At 38.2% G+C, this 12697-nt stretch overlaps 2 protein-coding genes across 4 annotated transcripts in view; one reads left to right on the forward strand and one right to left on the reverse strand.

Annotated features, from left to right (window-relative positions):
- Positions 1–12697, forward strand: part of COL8A1 (collagen type VIII alpha 1 chain) — a 102793-nt gene that overhangs the window by 63496 nt on the left and 26600 nt on the right. For 2 of the 3 annotated variants that reach the window (XM_063148262.1, XM_063148261.1), the window contains exon 3: positions 8212–8324. The gene's annotated coding sequence lies outside the window, so the exon portion shown is untranslated. Of the gene's footprint in view, positions 1–8194; positions 8325–12697 lie in introns of all 3 variants that reach the window. The other variant, XM_063148263.1, reaches the window with a different exon arrangement.
- ST3GAL6 (ST3 beta-galactoside alpha-2,3-sialyltransferase 6) overlaps positions 1–12697 on the reverse strand; it is a 103592-nt gene that overhangs the window by 19030 nt on the left and 71865 nt on the right. The window lies entirely within an intron of this gene.

Genomic DNA, 12697 nt, shown 5'->3' on the forward strand with positions numbered 1-12697 from the left:
CTAATCACATACACAGCTCAACATCTGACACTTACTGTCAAAAATAAATGAGATGCCTGCTTAATTACTTCATCAACTTAGTGCTCTGGAGACTTGAACAGAAAAGTTTTGCCTTTTCTTTATGATTTAAGATTCTATAATGACAATGTAGTAACTGTTTGGCAATTTCATCTCCTTTAGGCTTTTTCCATTTGCAAAAAAATCAAAGGTATACAGTGTTCTATATTCAGTTTTCTGGGTATCATCAATGAAAGACAGAATTTACTTTTGTTTGTTTGCTTGTTTCTGCACATATATAGTGTGCAGATGACAGTCAAATTTGTTCTCTGCCCTGATATTTTTCATCTGGATTACATTTATGGAGTTCAGATCATTCTTTCAAATATGCACTACAGAAGTTGGCATAGTCCTTATGGGTCTCCCTAACTTTTAGAGAGAAATTACATAAAAGGATGTGATGTGGGTCATGGAATTTAGCCAAACAAATTAACAAAGCAGCAAGAATTGCCTGGTGCCAGTCAGGGAAAGGAACACTACCTATACCTGTGATAAACAGAGCACATGGGTCATTGCATGATATATTAGCAAATTATGGGTTCTAACTTTTTATTAGATTATATAAAAAATGTGCATTTCACTTCATTTTTCCTTATGAGACTAAGCTGATAAAAATTCCAGAATGGATAAAGAATTGGTTTGTTGAGATTGGCATCAGTAAGGAACTGGAAAGTTTACATTAATTTTCTTCTTTTTTTCCTTCTTTTCTTTTTTTCTTTAAGAGGCACACACAAATAACCTGACTAAATTACACCATGCCCTTTATACCTACTGTGTCCTTTTACAAGTACCTCTCCCAGAAACAGCTAGTCTTGGCTGCGCTAGCAAATCCTTCTATGTGTTAGTTAGAATCAGGAAAAATTTCAAGGCAAAAGTTCAGTAGTCCTAACAGAAGTTTAGATTTCATCATAAATTTGAATTTCAGTCCAAGTTCATGGTGTATAAACATACCACAGATAAACATGCAGAGATACAAAACTCTGTCCTGAAGGCCTGGCAAAATTTCTGTCTGAACCAATAATACCTCCTTATAATCTTCTTGGCCCTCAGAGGCCTGCTCCTTAATTGCAGTTCAGCGTGTGCCAACAAACCTTTTCTGGGGAGGTGGTTTTGGAGGAATTACTTTCACTAAAACGCCTGAAAAGCTTATCAGTTATAAGCCACTGTTAACAAGAAACACATCTTGTGATAGTTCCAGTAAGAAACTGAAGACCATTACCCCATGTGCTTGTGTTTACCTCCAGGCACAGATCTCACACATTGCCTGGCAAGCAAATACTAAATTATTGAATTTTCATGGACTAAACAAAATACAGCAACTATACCTATTTGCAAACAAGTTGCAATCACACCCCAGTAGCCTCTGATAGTCATGAAGAATCAAGTTACTGATGTTTGATGGATTATAGAAAATGTGTTTTATACCTATAGAATAAGTCCAAAGTACTGCATAAACTAAGGTAGAAAAATTCCTTGGGTATGATGAGGCAAATTAAAAATTGAGAAAAAGGAGAACTTTATTTTATTGGCTTAAGAGAGCACCTTTACAGCTAGATACTGAAAGCATTGTGCTGGTTCCTAATTATTCAGACACATATTTCTCTGAATAAAGTCCTCAGGAATTGTCTGGTCAAGACTACCCATTTAGTTCTTAAATTTTCCATAAAGTGCCATAAATTGTCCATAAAGTGCCTGTTCACTTTCCATGTTTAGTGTCTCCTACACAGCATGAAAAAGTGGCATAAATGCAGCCCAGCCCAGCATAGTATGCACTAAACAGCTACTTTTGTTATCATCTGAGGAAAAGACAGATTTTGGTAGGGAGTGGGTAGGAACAGGGCCCCTGCTCATAAACCAGAAGAACAAACAAGTGGTGTTGAGCAGTTTATCTACCTAATTCACTCTCATGATGAGAAACATGGCTCCACTTCAGTCCTTAAGAGTAACTGGTGGACTTTACAGCACACATGCAACTGCACTGAAGTTGTCTTAAATGGCAAAATACAGGTCTCCATGTGGATGCTTCTATCCTTCCCCACTGTTTGCTAGAGTGGGGCCTGGCAGGCTGAAGTGTCTGTCAGGTCCGTATTGAAGCCCCAATGGTGCAGACAGGGAAGCTGGAAACTCTGATAGTGCACAGAGACCTCCCTCAAGAACTCTGCTTGCCTCCATCAGGTACTACAAAAAGCGCATCATTTCCCACGAGGTGAGGCTGCTGACAAGCTCATGAAGGAGGTTTACTATTTTGCTGACTTGAGCTCTTTGTTGGGTACCGGATCAAGAAGAAGGAATAAAAAGAAAATGCTCAGGGCCTAGAAAACAGAATACCTTGTTCACCCAACAGTGAGTCAGATTATAGATGGTATTTTCTGATCACATCAGATGGAGTGAGTAATGTTTCTTAAGTCCAATAGTGAGTGGTAACCTACTTGAGAGTGTACCCTGTGTGACTGATCCTAATTACTGTACTCTGAACAAAAAGCAAAATTATGTTTCATACACAGACTAAGTTACCCACATATACTGAAATAGTAAATTCCCTTTAAACGGCAGTCAGAATGATTCTTTTCAAAGACAGAAAACACGAGATTTTTTAAGCAGCACAGAAATCCTATAAAGCTAACAGGAGTACTATCTCAATGATTCTGTATTTACTACAACGGAAAAAAATAGGCAAGAAGATGCCATGACATCCCATCCTTCTGTTGTTACTCTAAGTCACTGGTAGAAACTTGGCACCCCATTTCTGATGCAACTGCAACAAACTCAATTTTTCTTATTTTCTATTTTTTTGGTGTGTCTGTGAAAGAGCATAAAAATGCTTTTACCTCAGTGTTGCTCAAAGTTTTGGTTATGATTCAGTCATCTCAAAATATTGAAAATAATTGCAACATTATGTGCTGCCAGCATTTGCAGTACAAAACTCCGTGTCTTTCTCACACTTTATTTAAAAAAGAACATTTTGCACCTCAATAGCTAGTTGTGGTTTTGGATCATAAAGCGCTAAGAGTTTTGATCTGTTCTGATTCCCACTCCTTCTGTCTCATTTTTCTCATGGCTTAGAACAAAATATTAATGTGACTTATCTGTCATAAGTGATTTTCACATCCTCTACCTCCTATTTCGGTGTGTGATTAGACAAACGCTGTAGTTATGTAAAATTATTTGTGGGGTTTTTTTTATAATGGAAGATATGAATCACAGGTACTTTAAGCAAAAAAGACAACAATGTCAGGAGAAAAGTGAATTATAAATGAAAGCAACTTGTCTATATTATAATTAATAAATACTTTAAAACATGCTATTTCAATTACTATTTATTAGTATTAAATATTGCAGCTGTCATCTCAAACACTGTAAAAGGAAGTAATAAATGAGATAAAAACCTGAGTTTATGGACTGTCTTACGCAAAGTGAGTCCCAACTTTGATACCAAAACATTTGCAAGGACACTAATTATACTTGGAAAGCTGGAATTCAAAATTGTAAATATCAGTTCCAGGATGTTAATGTTTTCTGGTACAGTTGAGGAAATCCTAGGTAGTATGCTACTTTCAAAAAAGGCAATTATGTGTATATACTCCTGTAACTTTTCTCCAGAGCAGCCTTCTATCTCACAGTAGTACTTTCTCACAAAAAAACCCTTAAAAATTCCCTAGAAAAAAACAGAACAGTCAATCAGTACAGAAGTGATTTTGCTACAGAGGCATTTCCAAGAGTTGACCAGGTTCTTCTTTCCTCCCTCAAATAGCAGACTGAAATATTTTACTAAGTGGATCCAGTTCAGCGCAAGCTTCATTCCACAAAAGTCATTTGCACTTGGGCTGAATACTGAATCAGTAGGACTTAAATATCTGCTTAAAATAGAAGTTGTGTTTCTGTGACTACTTAAATTAAGTAGGGATCATGCTGTTTCTGTGCTAAGAGAATACAGTGATTTTGTAATTTTATGCCTGTCTGCTTTTATCTTTGTGCATTTGCATTGCAAACAGAAAATGTTGTTTTCCACACTCAATTATCACCTGCAGGTAGCAGACTGGAAAGGAGAGAAGACTGCAAGCCACCTCACTACATTTGAAGATTAGTACACAGAATTGTACTAATTGAAGATTAGTACACAGAAAATAAGTTCTCTCCTTTCAGATACAATTTTGCACAAAATAATTCTTAAAAGCAGGGCAATGAAATGAAACACTATCAGTCAGGAAATGCAATGCTTAAATGTGCTCTTAGGAGTTATTTCTCTCATTCTCCTCTCTCTCATATTCCCTCCCTCCCTTCCTTCTCCAAGAAGCCTTCTTGGGATTTATTTTCTCCATAGCAAAGAAAGACTCTTGTGGTTCAAGTTGCTCACATCATGGCTTGTACTTGGGATTTCTCCCAGTAGTCCTAATCTATATGTCAGGATCTGCACATGACTGAAACAACACAGGGAAGACAGTGATTGTATCAGTAGGAAATCTTTCAAGATACTATTTTGTCAAGTTAAAAGAAATTATCTCACTATTGTATTTCAGGGTGCCCCCTGGGAAGGAAAATTATTGACATCTGACTCCATGGCTTTGGGATGCTCACTTTATTAAAACTTTATTTTAATAAATATTTTGAAATTTATATTACATTATACTATATTAAAGAGATAAATACTATACTACATCATACTTGCTTCTAACTTCTCTCCTAATTGAAAAACTCATGACTCTCTGCCCGAGAGTCCAGACCCACACATGTGGATCCAATTGGTCACCTTGGGTAAACAATCTCCAGAATACATTCCACATGGGGACAAACACAGGAGCAGCAAATGAGATAAGAATTGTTTTGATCTCTGTGCTTCTCCAGGAAAAAATCTGAGAGAGAGAATTATGTCCCTCTGTTCAGAGATTGTGAATGCCACATCTCACCATTACAGGTTATCAGTTCTGAAAGTAGTTAAGTGGAGGAATGCACATCAAGTGATTGGTCTCAGAACACTAAGAGCTGGATGATGATGATGACAATAATATATTAATGTTAAATAAAGCATCTCAAAGTGGCCAGGAGTTTCCCTAAGAAGAATCAGTGGAAGCCTGTTGAGTGATCTACTGGAACTGGAATTTATCTTATTATTTATTACACTATGTAGTAAAACCAAACTCCCAGCTCAGGGCATCCTTGGAGCAGACAAGGCAGGCAGGGGTAGCATTGGTGGTGTGGGATGGGGAAAGATATGAGAGTGAAAGGTGGGGATTGAGTGGCCTTTGTGTGAGGAAGTTTAAAGGAGATATGGCATATTTTCTGCTTATGAAGCTGCTTCTCCTCCTTGTGACTCCTTCTTTTCCTTCATTTCTCTCCTTCTCAAAAGGAAGACACCCAGAGACCTTCCCTTTACTTCCATTGTTTCCAACATCACCATCTGTACATTTTTCTGTTCTTTCTTGATTGTCAAGGATGGGTCAGTCCTGTTTTGGAGGGATGGCAACTAGGCCAGGACCAGGGCAGAAAGGCAGAGAAATCCTGCTGCAGATAAAAGGACTGATGTGACTGCTGCTGCTGTACTGGGGCCCTCTGGTACACACTGGCACTCCTTTACCCTCTCCCTAATCGCACAAAGGAAGTAACACCAGCATGGATGGTACATACAGGAGGCAGGAATGAACTGTTTGGCTGAAATGTCTAATCCCTCTCTCCTCAGTCACAGGCAAAGTAGCTGCCATCCCCTTCAGTCTGGCAGGTTTCCATTTTGCTAAGTGCACAACGCTACTTCTGACTTAGTGACTTTCCCTCATTGACTCAAGAAGCTGAGCCAAAGCCCCAACCTCAAATACCTGCAAGTTGCAGAGAAGTTTGTATCCCAAGCTGAACCGCAGAGCACTAAGGTGTCTCTAATAGTTCGGATAGGGTGTAGATGTGTTCTGAATTACTTCCTCATCCTTTGAAGCAGAAGGCCTGTTTGGCAGGATAAACAATGAGAACCTACTCTTCAGAAAACTAGGAAGCAAATGACAACTAAGTTCTGCGTAACGCACTGGCAGTTTCTGCTCTTCAGGTGTTAGAGTCCTCTCAGAAAGGTGGCAAATACACATTTCCTTGTACAGCTCCAATTAATTGGATGAAATAAATTGCAAATAACCCACGCTACTCAGGCATTATCTCGTATTGGTTCCCCAGGTGATTACATATTTCCTAAACTGCACCCCAAACTCATCGGGGATCCGCTTGCAAGAGAGGGTGAAGTCAGGAGAAAATCAACACAGATTATCTATAAAAGCAAGGATCAATTGGAGACCAGATAGGTATTGCCAGAAAACTTAGCCTGCTATCATTAGAGAGATTTTTTAAAATAAATTTTACACCAGAGGTCAGAAAACTTTGTCATGATTAATCTAATCCATAGTCTAAGACAAAAGGCCTGAAAAGAAGCCAGTTTCTATCCAAAAGGGGTTTGGGCTTTGAGAGGAAGGTGCCTATCAGGCTGCTATGATACAGCAGCTCTCATATCCTGTTCTGGGACTAGGTGGGCAACTGAAATCAACTGAAGGGACAAACAGATTCCAGCCAGCAATCAGAAACTCACAGGCTGGGCAGAGATAGTGTACCGTGGAGGTACTGGGGCTGTTATTTGGTCTAGCAGAAAACTCTCAGCTGTCTAGAAAATTCAGTAGTTAAAATGCACTGTTCTGAGAATAATTTAACTAGTTCTTTTTGTCAGATTTGAGAGACCTTACAATAGCCCTGCTGTGGCATTCAGATGAAACAGGGTAGTGGGCACATTTCAAACAGACTTGAATAAATTCTGAGATAGAACAGTCAAGCAGGGTTCCCTTGGGAACTCAGTACTCCTCCCTTTCCAAATGCTTCATGCCCCTGAGGTTTGCATGGTCTCTTGGTGGCCAGGCCACCCAGGGCAGAGCTGCCTGGGGTCCACTGGGTGCTGGGGTACAGGGCACTGCTGCAGCACAGCCTTGCTAGTGCTCTTGAATTTGCATTTTGCCCTGGCTGATAAAATGCTTAAAGTAAATTGAGAGATACCTTTGGGTGTGTTTGGCTCCTTGGAGTTACTCTGATTGGTGGGAAACCAGTGACTCTGGAGAGCAAAAACACAGGCAGGGAAGCTCTAGGCCAAATATCTCTATTTTCAAACACAAAGCAAATCAGCACATGAGGAGTGATCACCCTGCTTTTCCATGAGCTGGGTTGCAGGAGCCCATGGCTCCCTGTAGGACACATGCTGAGCAGCAAGTGCAGTGCATGGTGAGCAGCTGAGGGCAGGGGCTATGCATAGAGGTGCAGGGCCCTCCCCACCTCTGATCCAGCACAGCACTCGAGCATGTGCTCACTCCACTGGAGAACACTCATCCAGAATTGCCCATCCACAACTGAACCCCAAACGACTCAATGGCAGCTGAACCCAGTAAATCACGGACACTCTTCCCAGTCATGTCAGTGGGATTTGTGTCAGGCAAAGCACATAGGACTTGGTAGCAGCTGTGTGAGAATGATCAGAATATAAAATAGAAAAGCAGATTTTATTTTGTATAGAACTAGCATTGTCTGTGGCTCCCCTTTTTAGTATCCTCATATTATGAATGCAGTAATGCTTGGGACTTTGGTAGTTCCCAAGCACAATGCCTCCTTGGAACTAATGATTTTATTCATGCATTGCATGAAAGGGTTTATATTCAGATTGTCATGAGCACGACACACATGGAGAAATTTAAGACTAGGCAAAAGTTTTTCATCTGTATTTCAGACTGATAATTTTATACCTTGTAATCTGAAAAAGTTATGCAGTGTCTCTGTAGAAGGGTGGGAACAAGGCTCAAGGCACTTTTGAAATCCAAACCCATATTTTGATTTACAGCATAATTATTACAGGATTGCCAACAAAAACACCGAACACTAGGATTTTTGGTCCATATTCAAACTGCTACATCAGTTTTCGCAAGCGCTGAATAACTAAAAAGGCTACTCAGTGAATGAGTTGCCAGGTTTTCATACTTCTGAACAGTAGACCTTGAATAAGAAGCTGGAATAGGGAATTAAAAGACTAGGTTAAGCCACTATGTTTGAAAATTTTGACTAATGGTTCTTAATGTTTCTGGGGGGGGGGGGCGTGGGTAAAAGAAGGATATTATGCTCATACATTTCTTAAAAGCTTTCTTTTTCCCCTAGAACCAACCTAAAATCAACAAAGTAACACCAGGCCTAACACAATCAGGAAATCTGTGCCTCAGAGTGAAAAGCAGCCAACCTGTCCATCTTCTGCCCTATCCCAAAACCTCAATGTAAGTAAGCTTTGCAGTGTAAGCTTTTGTAATGTAAGCTTTGCAATCCTAAGCAAGTTCTATGTAATGCCAAAACCAAAGCACAACAGCTTAAAATTATTCAATTGTTTGCTATACACCAAAGCTTTTGAATTTTGACTGGAAAATTATATGGTACATAAATTTTGGTAATCATCCTCAGCAGCAGTTTTTATCATAGATAAAGAAATTTACCCTTTCAGTCATTCTCAGTTGTTTGATAGGAGAGAACATGTATGGCATTTGGCATATTTGTGTTTCTATAAAGAAGATTGGTTTTATTCTGGAACTAGAGTGAGCCATGCTGTTGATGTGCTTTTGTTCCCCATAATGCATATGTACATGTGTTCACTTCCAAATGTATGTACATGCTAAAATAAACAGCAGTAACATTCATTGAGAAATCCATACTTAATACAGTGTTTAGTTTAGCTCAATAATGGGAAGAATATGTTAAACATCATTCCAAGCCTTAATGGAAAACTTTCTGACGAGACATTAGCTCATGCTGTCCACGGTTGTCTTATGCCTATGAGTATTGTTTGTTATCACATGTGACTTTTGGAAAAAAACCCACATTATTGCTTAACAAGTTGCATTGCAGTAGTGTCCTGCACTGTTTTGATTTCTAGAAAGCTAATTAATTGAAAGAATCCACATGGTAAGAACTCATCATGGAAATCCCTCAGACTTTCTAGACATCTTTTAAGGAGGATGAGTGCCACATTCAGTAGCGTGATTTGTCTGAGATGAAAAACCAGCAGGGTCACACAAACATGGGACCCCACTGGGGAGCTCTGAACTATGAACCCAGTGGGGTGGACTGGTGAATGACAAGATTTTAGGATATCTGGCCACTCCATGGCTGGAGCTGTCCCTGGTAACTGTCTTCACCCGGCATCAGCTGTTGTGACCTACCCTACATCAGGTGCTAGAAAAGTCCAACAAGAGAAAAAAGAAGGAACAAAAAGCAAAAAATTGCTCAAGACTCCAGCCCACAAACTACTGACAGAGAATAAAACACTTCTCAGTTTTTACATTCTCCAAGAGCATCCATAAAGTTTTAGAGCTCTTCCACTTAAGAAAACATCCATCCAAGAATGGCAGTGGACTTTGATAATTCAGCTGCGAAGTTTCTGTAGCAGTTGATAAAAAGACTGTAGAACAACTCTGCTCTGTTCATTAGTAATTTCTTTAAACCTTTCAATAAATATCTTCTGGTGTTACATAATATAGATCACTTTTTAAAAGTATTGAGTTTTCAGTGTTTTAGAGCCCTTTATTACAACAGATGAAACAGTAATATAAGCTATTAAATATAGCTGCTAGACAGAAAAAAGCAACAGTTAAGCTAAGTATTACAAATTAGCACCCACTACTTTTCATGAGTGGCAAAATTGCTTTGAGAAAAAAAACTGTCCTCAACAATTCACAGATATCAAGGAACAGAGAATTAAGAGGAAAACAAAAAGAGGTTGAAAGTTCTGGAAAATATTGTTATTTCCTCTTTTTCTTTTAATCTATTCCAGTGAATAGAGAAGAATTTCAGCAAAACATTCAGATCTGGATAGAAATATACCTCAAATAAAAAGGAAACAAAGCCCTCTATCTGTAGCAAGAATACAGAAAATTTTCAGACTTGAGCATCAACTGGCAGATAAACCTGAAAGGCATTTGGGTCAAATAGAAGTCCTGAGCTGCTACCAAAATCAACAGTCTAATTGTCCCAGCTGAAACTGGGGCTTAGCTGTTTGGTTTCCTGTAACTAAACCTTGCCACAAACAGCTCTGTGAAGTTTTTCCTCCAATAATAAAATAAAACAGAGCAAAATTAAGATAAATACAAGAGACAGTGAAGATGAGTATATAGTTCCCAACATAAGGAGGGGAGCAGATGTTAGAGAAAACTCATTAAGGTATCAAAATGGTTCTTGTCAGTTCTAAATGGCTGACATAACATTTCTTTAAAAATAAACAATCAAACATCTGAAAGTAATTGCTAGACTAAGGAATTTATTTTATTTAGGCAATAAAGTATTTAAAAAATGTACTTAGAATGTCTAGCCTGCTTCAAATTGCTTTGGTTTTCTACACAATGTCGTGGTAGTCACTACCCACCCAAAAGTGGTATTTTAATAATATTTTAAAATTGAAAAACAACAGTTGAAACAAAGAAAGCAAAACGTTACCAGAATGCACAGCTTGACTTCAGACACTTTCTAATCTGATCAGGAAGCAAAAAAAAAAAAAAAAACCAAAAAAAAAACAAAAAAAAACCCCAAAAAACCCAAAAAAAAAAAAAAAAACCAAAAAAAAAACACACAAAAAAACACAAAAAAAAAAAAAAAAAAAAAAACAAAAAAAAAAACCAAAAACAAAACAAACAAAATGAAACAAAAAAAAAAAAAACCTGTGCTGAATTCAGAGGCACTGAGTCAGGTGATAAAATTATACAATTTTATGTGGATTTACTGAGGTCATATCTCAAAATCCAAAGCAAACCTAAGCAACTGAAAGTAATGTTTCAGTTTATATAGTCTGATATTTTTTCTGTCTATCCCTTTTCCTGTTGAACTGCCTTTTATGCCTCTCAGTGTATAAACTTCTTGAACATAGGCATCTCCTCTGTCCATAGTTTCCTCCTCATTTTCTCATGCTTTATGTACCTCCATTCAGACCCTGCTTTTCTGATAGTAAGAATTAGTTTATTGGTCTGCCTTTTCCTGACTTGGGGAGCTGGAAATACTGGAAGATTTTAGTGGAACCTAAACCTCAAATTACTCAAGTATTTATGGAACGGTTACCTTACATTTATTTTAAATAGGAGTCAGTTGTTGGACTCCTTCACTCACTTATGAAAACCGAGCTTCAGACTCCTCACAGCAGCTTTGGATGGGAGGACATTAAAGGAAAACTACAAAAGAAAAATCTTTTCCAAACATAGCAGTATTATTCAATAGCTTAGAAATTTACTTCTCCTGTTGGTGAATGTGGTTTCTTTAACTAATCCAAGCATTATTGTGAATAAACCCAGTGGTTGCTTTTGTCTGTGTTCTGAAGAAAAGGGGCTTGTTTAGGGCTTTAGTAGTGATAATTGACACAAAAAACTCCAGTACAGAAGAACACATAAAAAGAACAGGATAAACTTGCCTCCATGAATCATTAGAATTGGGGATGTTGTATAGAATCCTCCTGCTTGCTGTTAGTAACCACGATGACAAGTTTATGATCTGAGGCTGTACAGAGCAGAGATCTGAGGAACCTGCTGCTCACTAAATTCTCTGCTTCTGAGCTCCCCTACGCCCCAGACCAACTCACATGAAAAGAACTTGAAGGCAGTAGGCAGCAGATTTTTATTTTGGTAACAGGAAGTTTGTGGAAGACTGAAACAATGTGCCTCTCTGATTTGAGAAACAGTTATACCAAACAATAAATGTTCTTATGGGTTTTGCATTATGCATAAATCCTCCTGTTTATATGCTAAAGCATCTAGTTTATTAACAGGTAGCTCATTAACAGTCACATATAGAGCATACAGCTGCCATCATCACTTTGTCAATGTTTTCTACACATTTTCCATAGTTTTTACATTCAGGGAAAAGTAACACTAAGTGAAAACTCTTCTTTCAAAAGCCTTGTTAACATAATGTACCAAAGAAATGATTCCTTGTGAACTCAGTTTCTTTTGGATACACCAATGTATTTTCTATGCAGAAATCTCTCAGGAAATGGCTCATTTTAAGACAGTTTTCTAGACCCTAAAATGTTCAGACACAGCTCTATTAATGCCTTTGCCTTGTAAAATTCAATGAATGCTACCACAGTGTGAAATGAAATTTGAAATACAGTCAGAATAATTGCCCATCTAATACTAAGAGTTCAGCTAAAACATTTGTTATATAATTCAACCTTATATTTAATTTCAAAGGAACTTTATGTAGCTGTCTGGTTTATTTAAATAACTGATTAGGCTGTCCTGTTTTAATTGGCAAAGTTATGCAAATAGCAATGATGATTATAGTTCACAGTAGTTTTCCTTAGGAATAAGAATGGTTGAGGTCTAAAGGCACCTCTAGAAGTCACCTTGTCCAATCCCCCTGCTCAGGCAGGAACACCTAGGTTGCCCAGGACCATGTCCAGAAAACTTTTGAATTATTTCTTACTATGAGACTCCACAACCTCCCTGGCAATCGATGGTTTAGTCATCCTCAGTTTTTAGTCACCCTTAGTTTTTGATGGTTCAGTCACCCTCAGTTATCTACTCACTCTACTCACTCTCACAATTTTTACTTTATACATCTGAAATGTCCTCTGCACTTGTTCTCTGCTACAGTCTAGCTCCTCATTTACAAGGTT

Source organism: Melospiza melodia, chromosome 2, assembly GCF_035770615.1.
Source record: "Melospiza melodia melodia isolate bMelMel2 chromosome 2, bMelMel2.pri, whole genome shotgun sequence".
In the NCBI taxonomy this organism is placed as follows: domain Eukaryota; kingdom Metazoa; phylum Chordata; class Aves; order Passeriformes; family Passerellidae; genus Melospiza; species Melospiza melodia.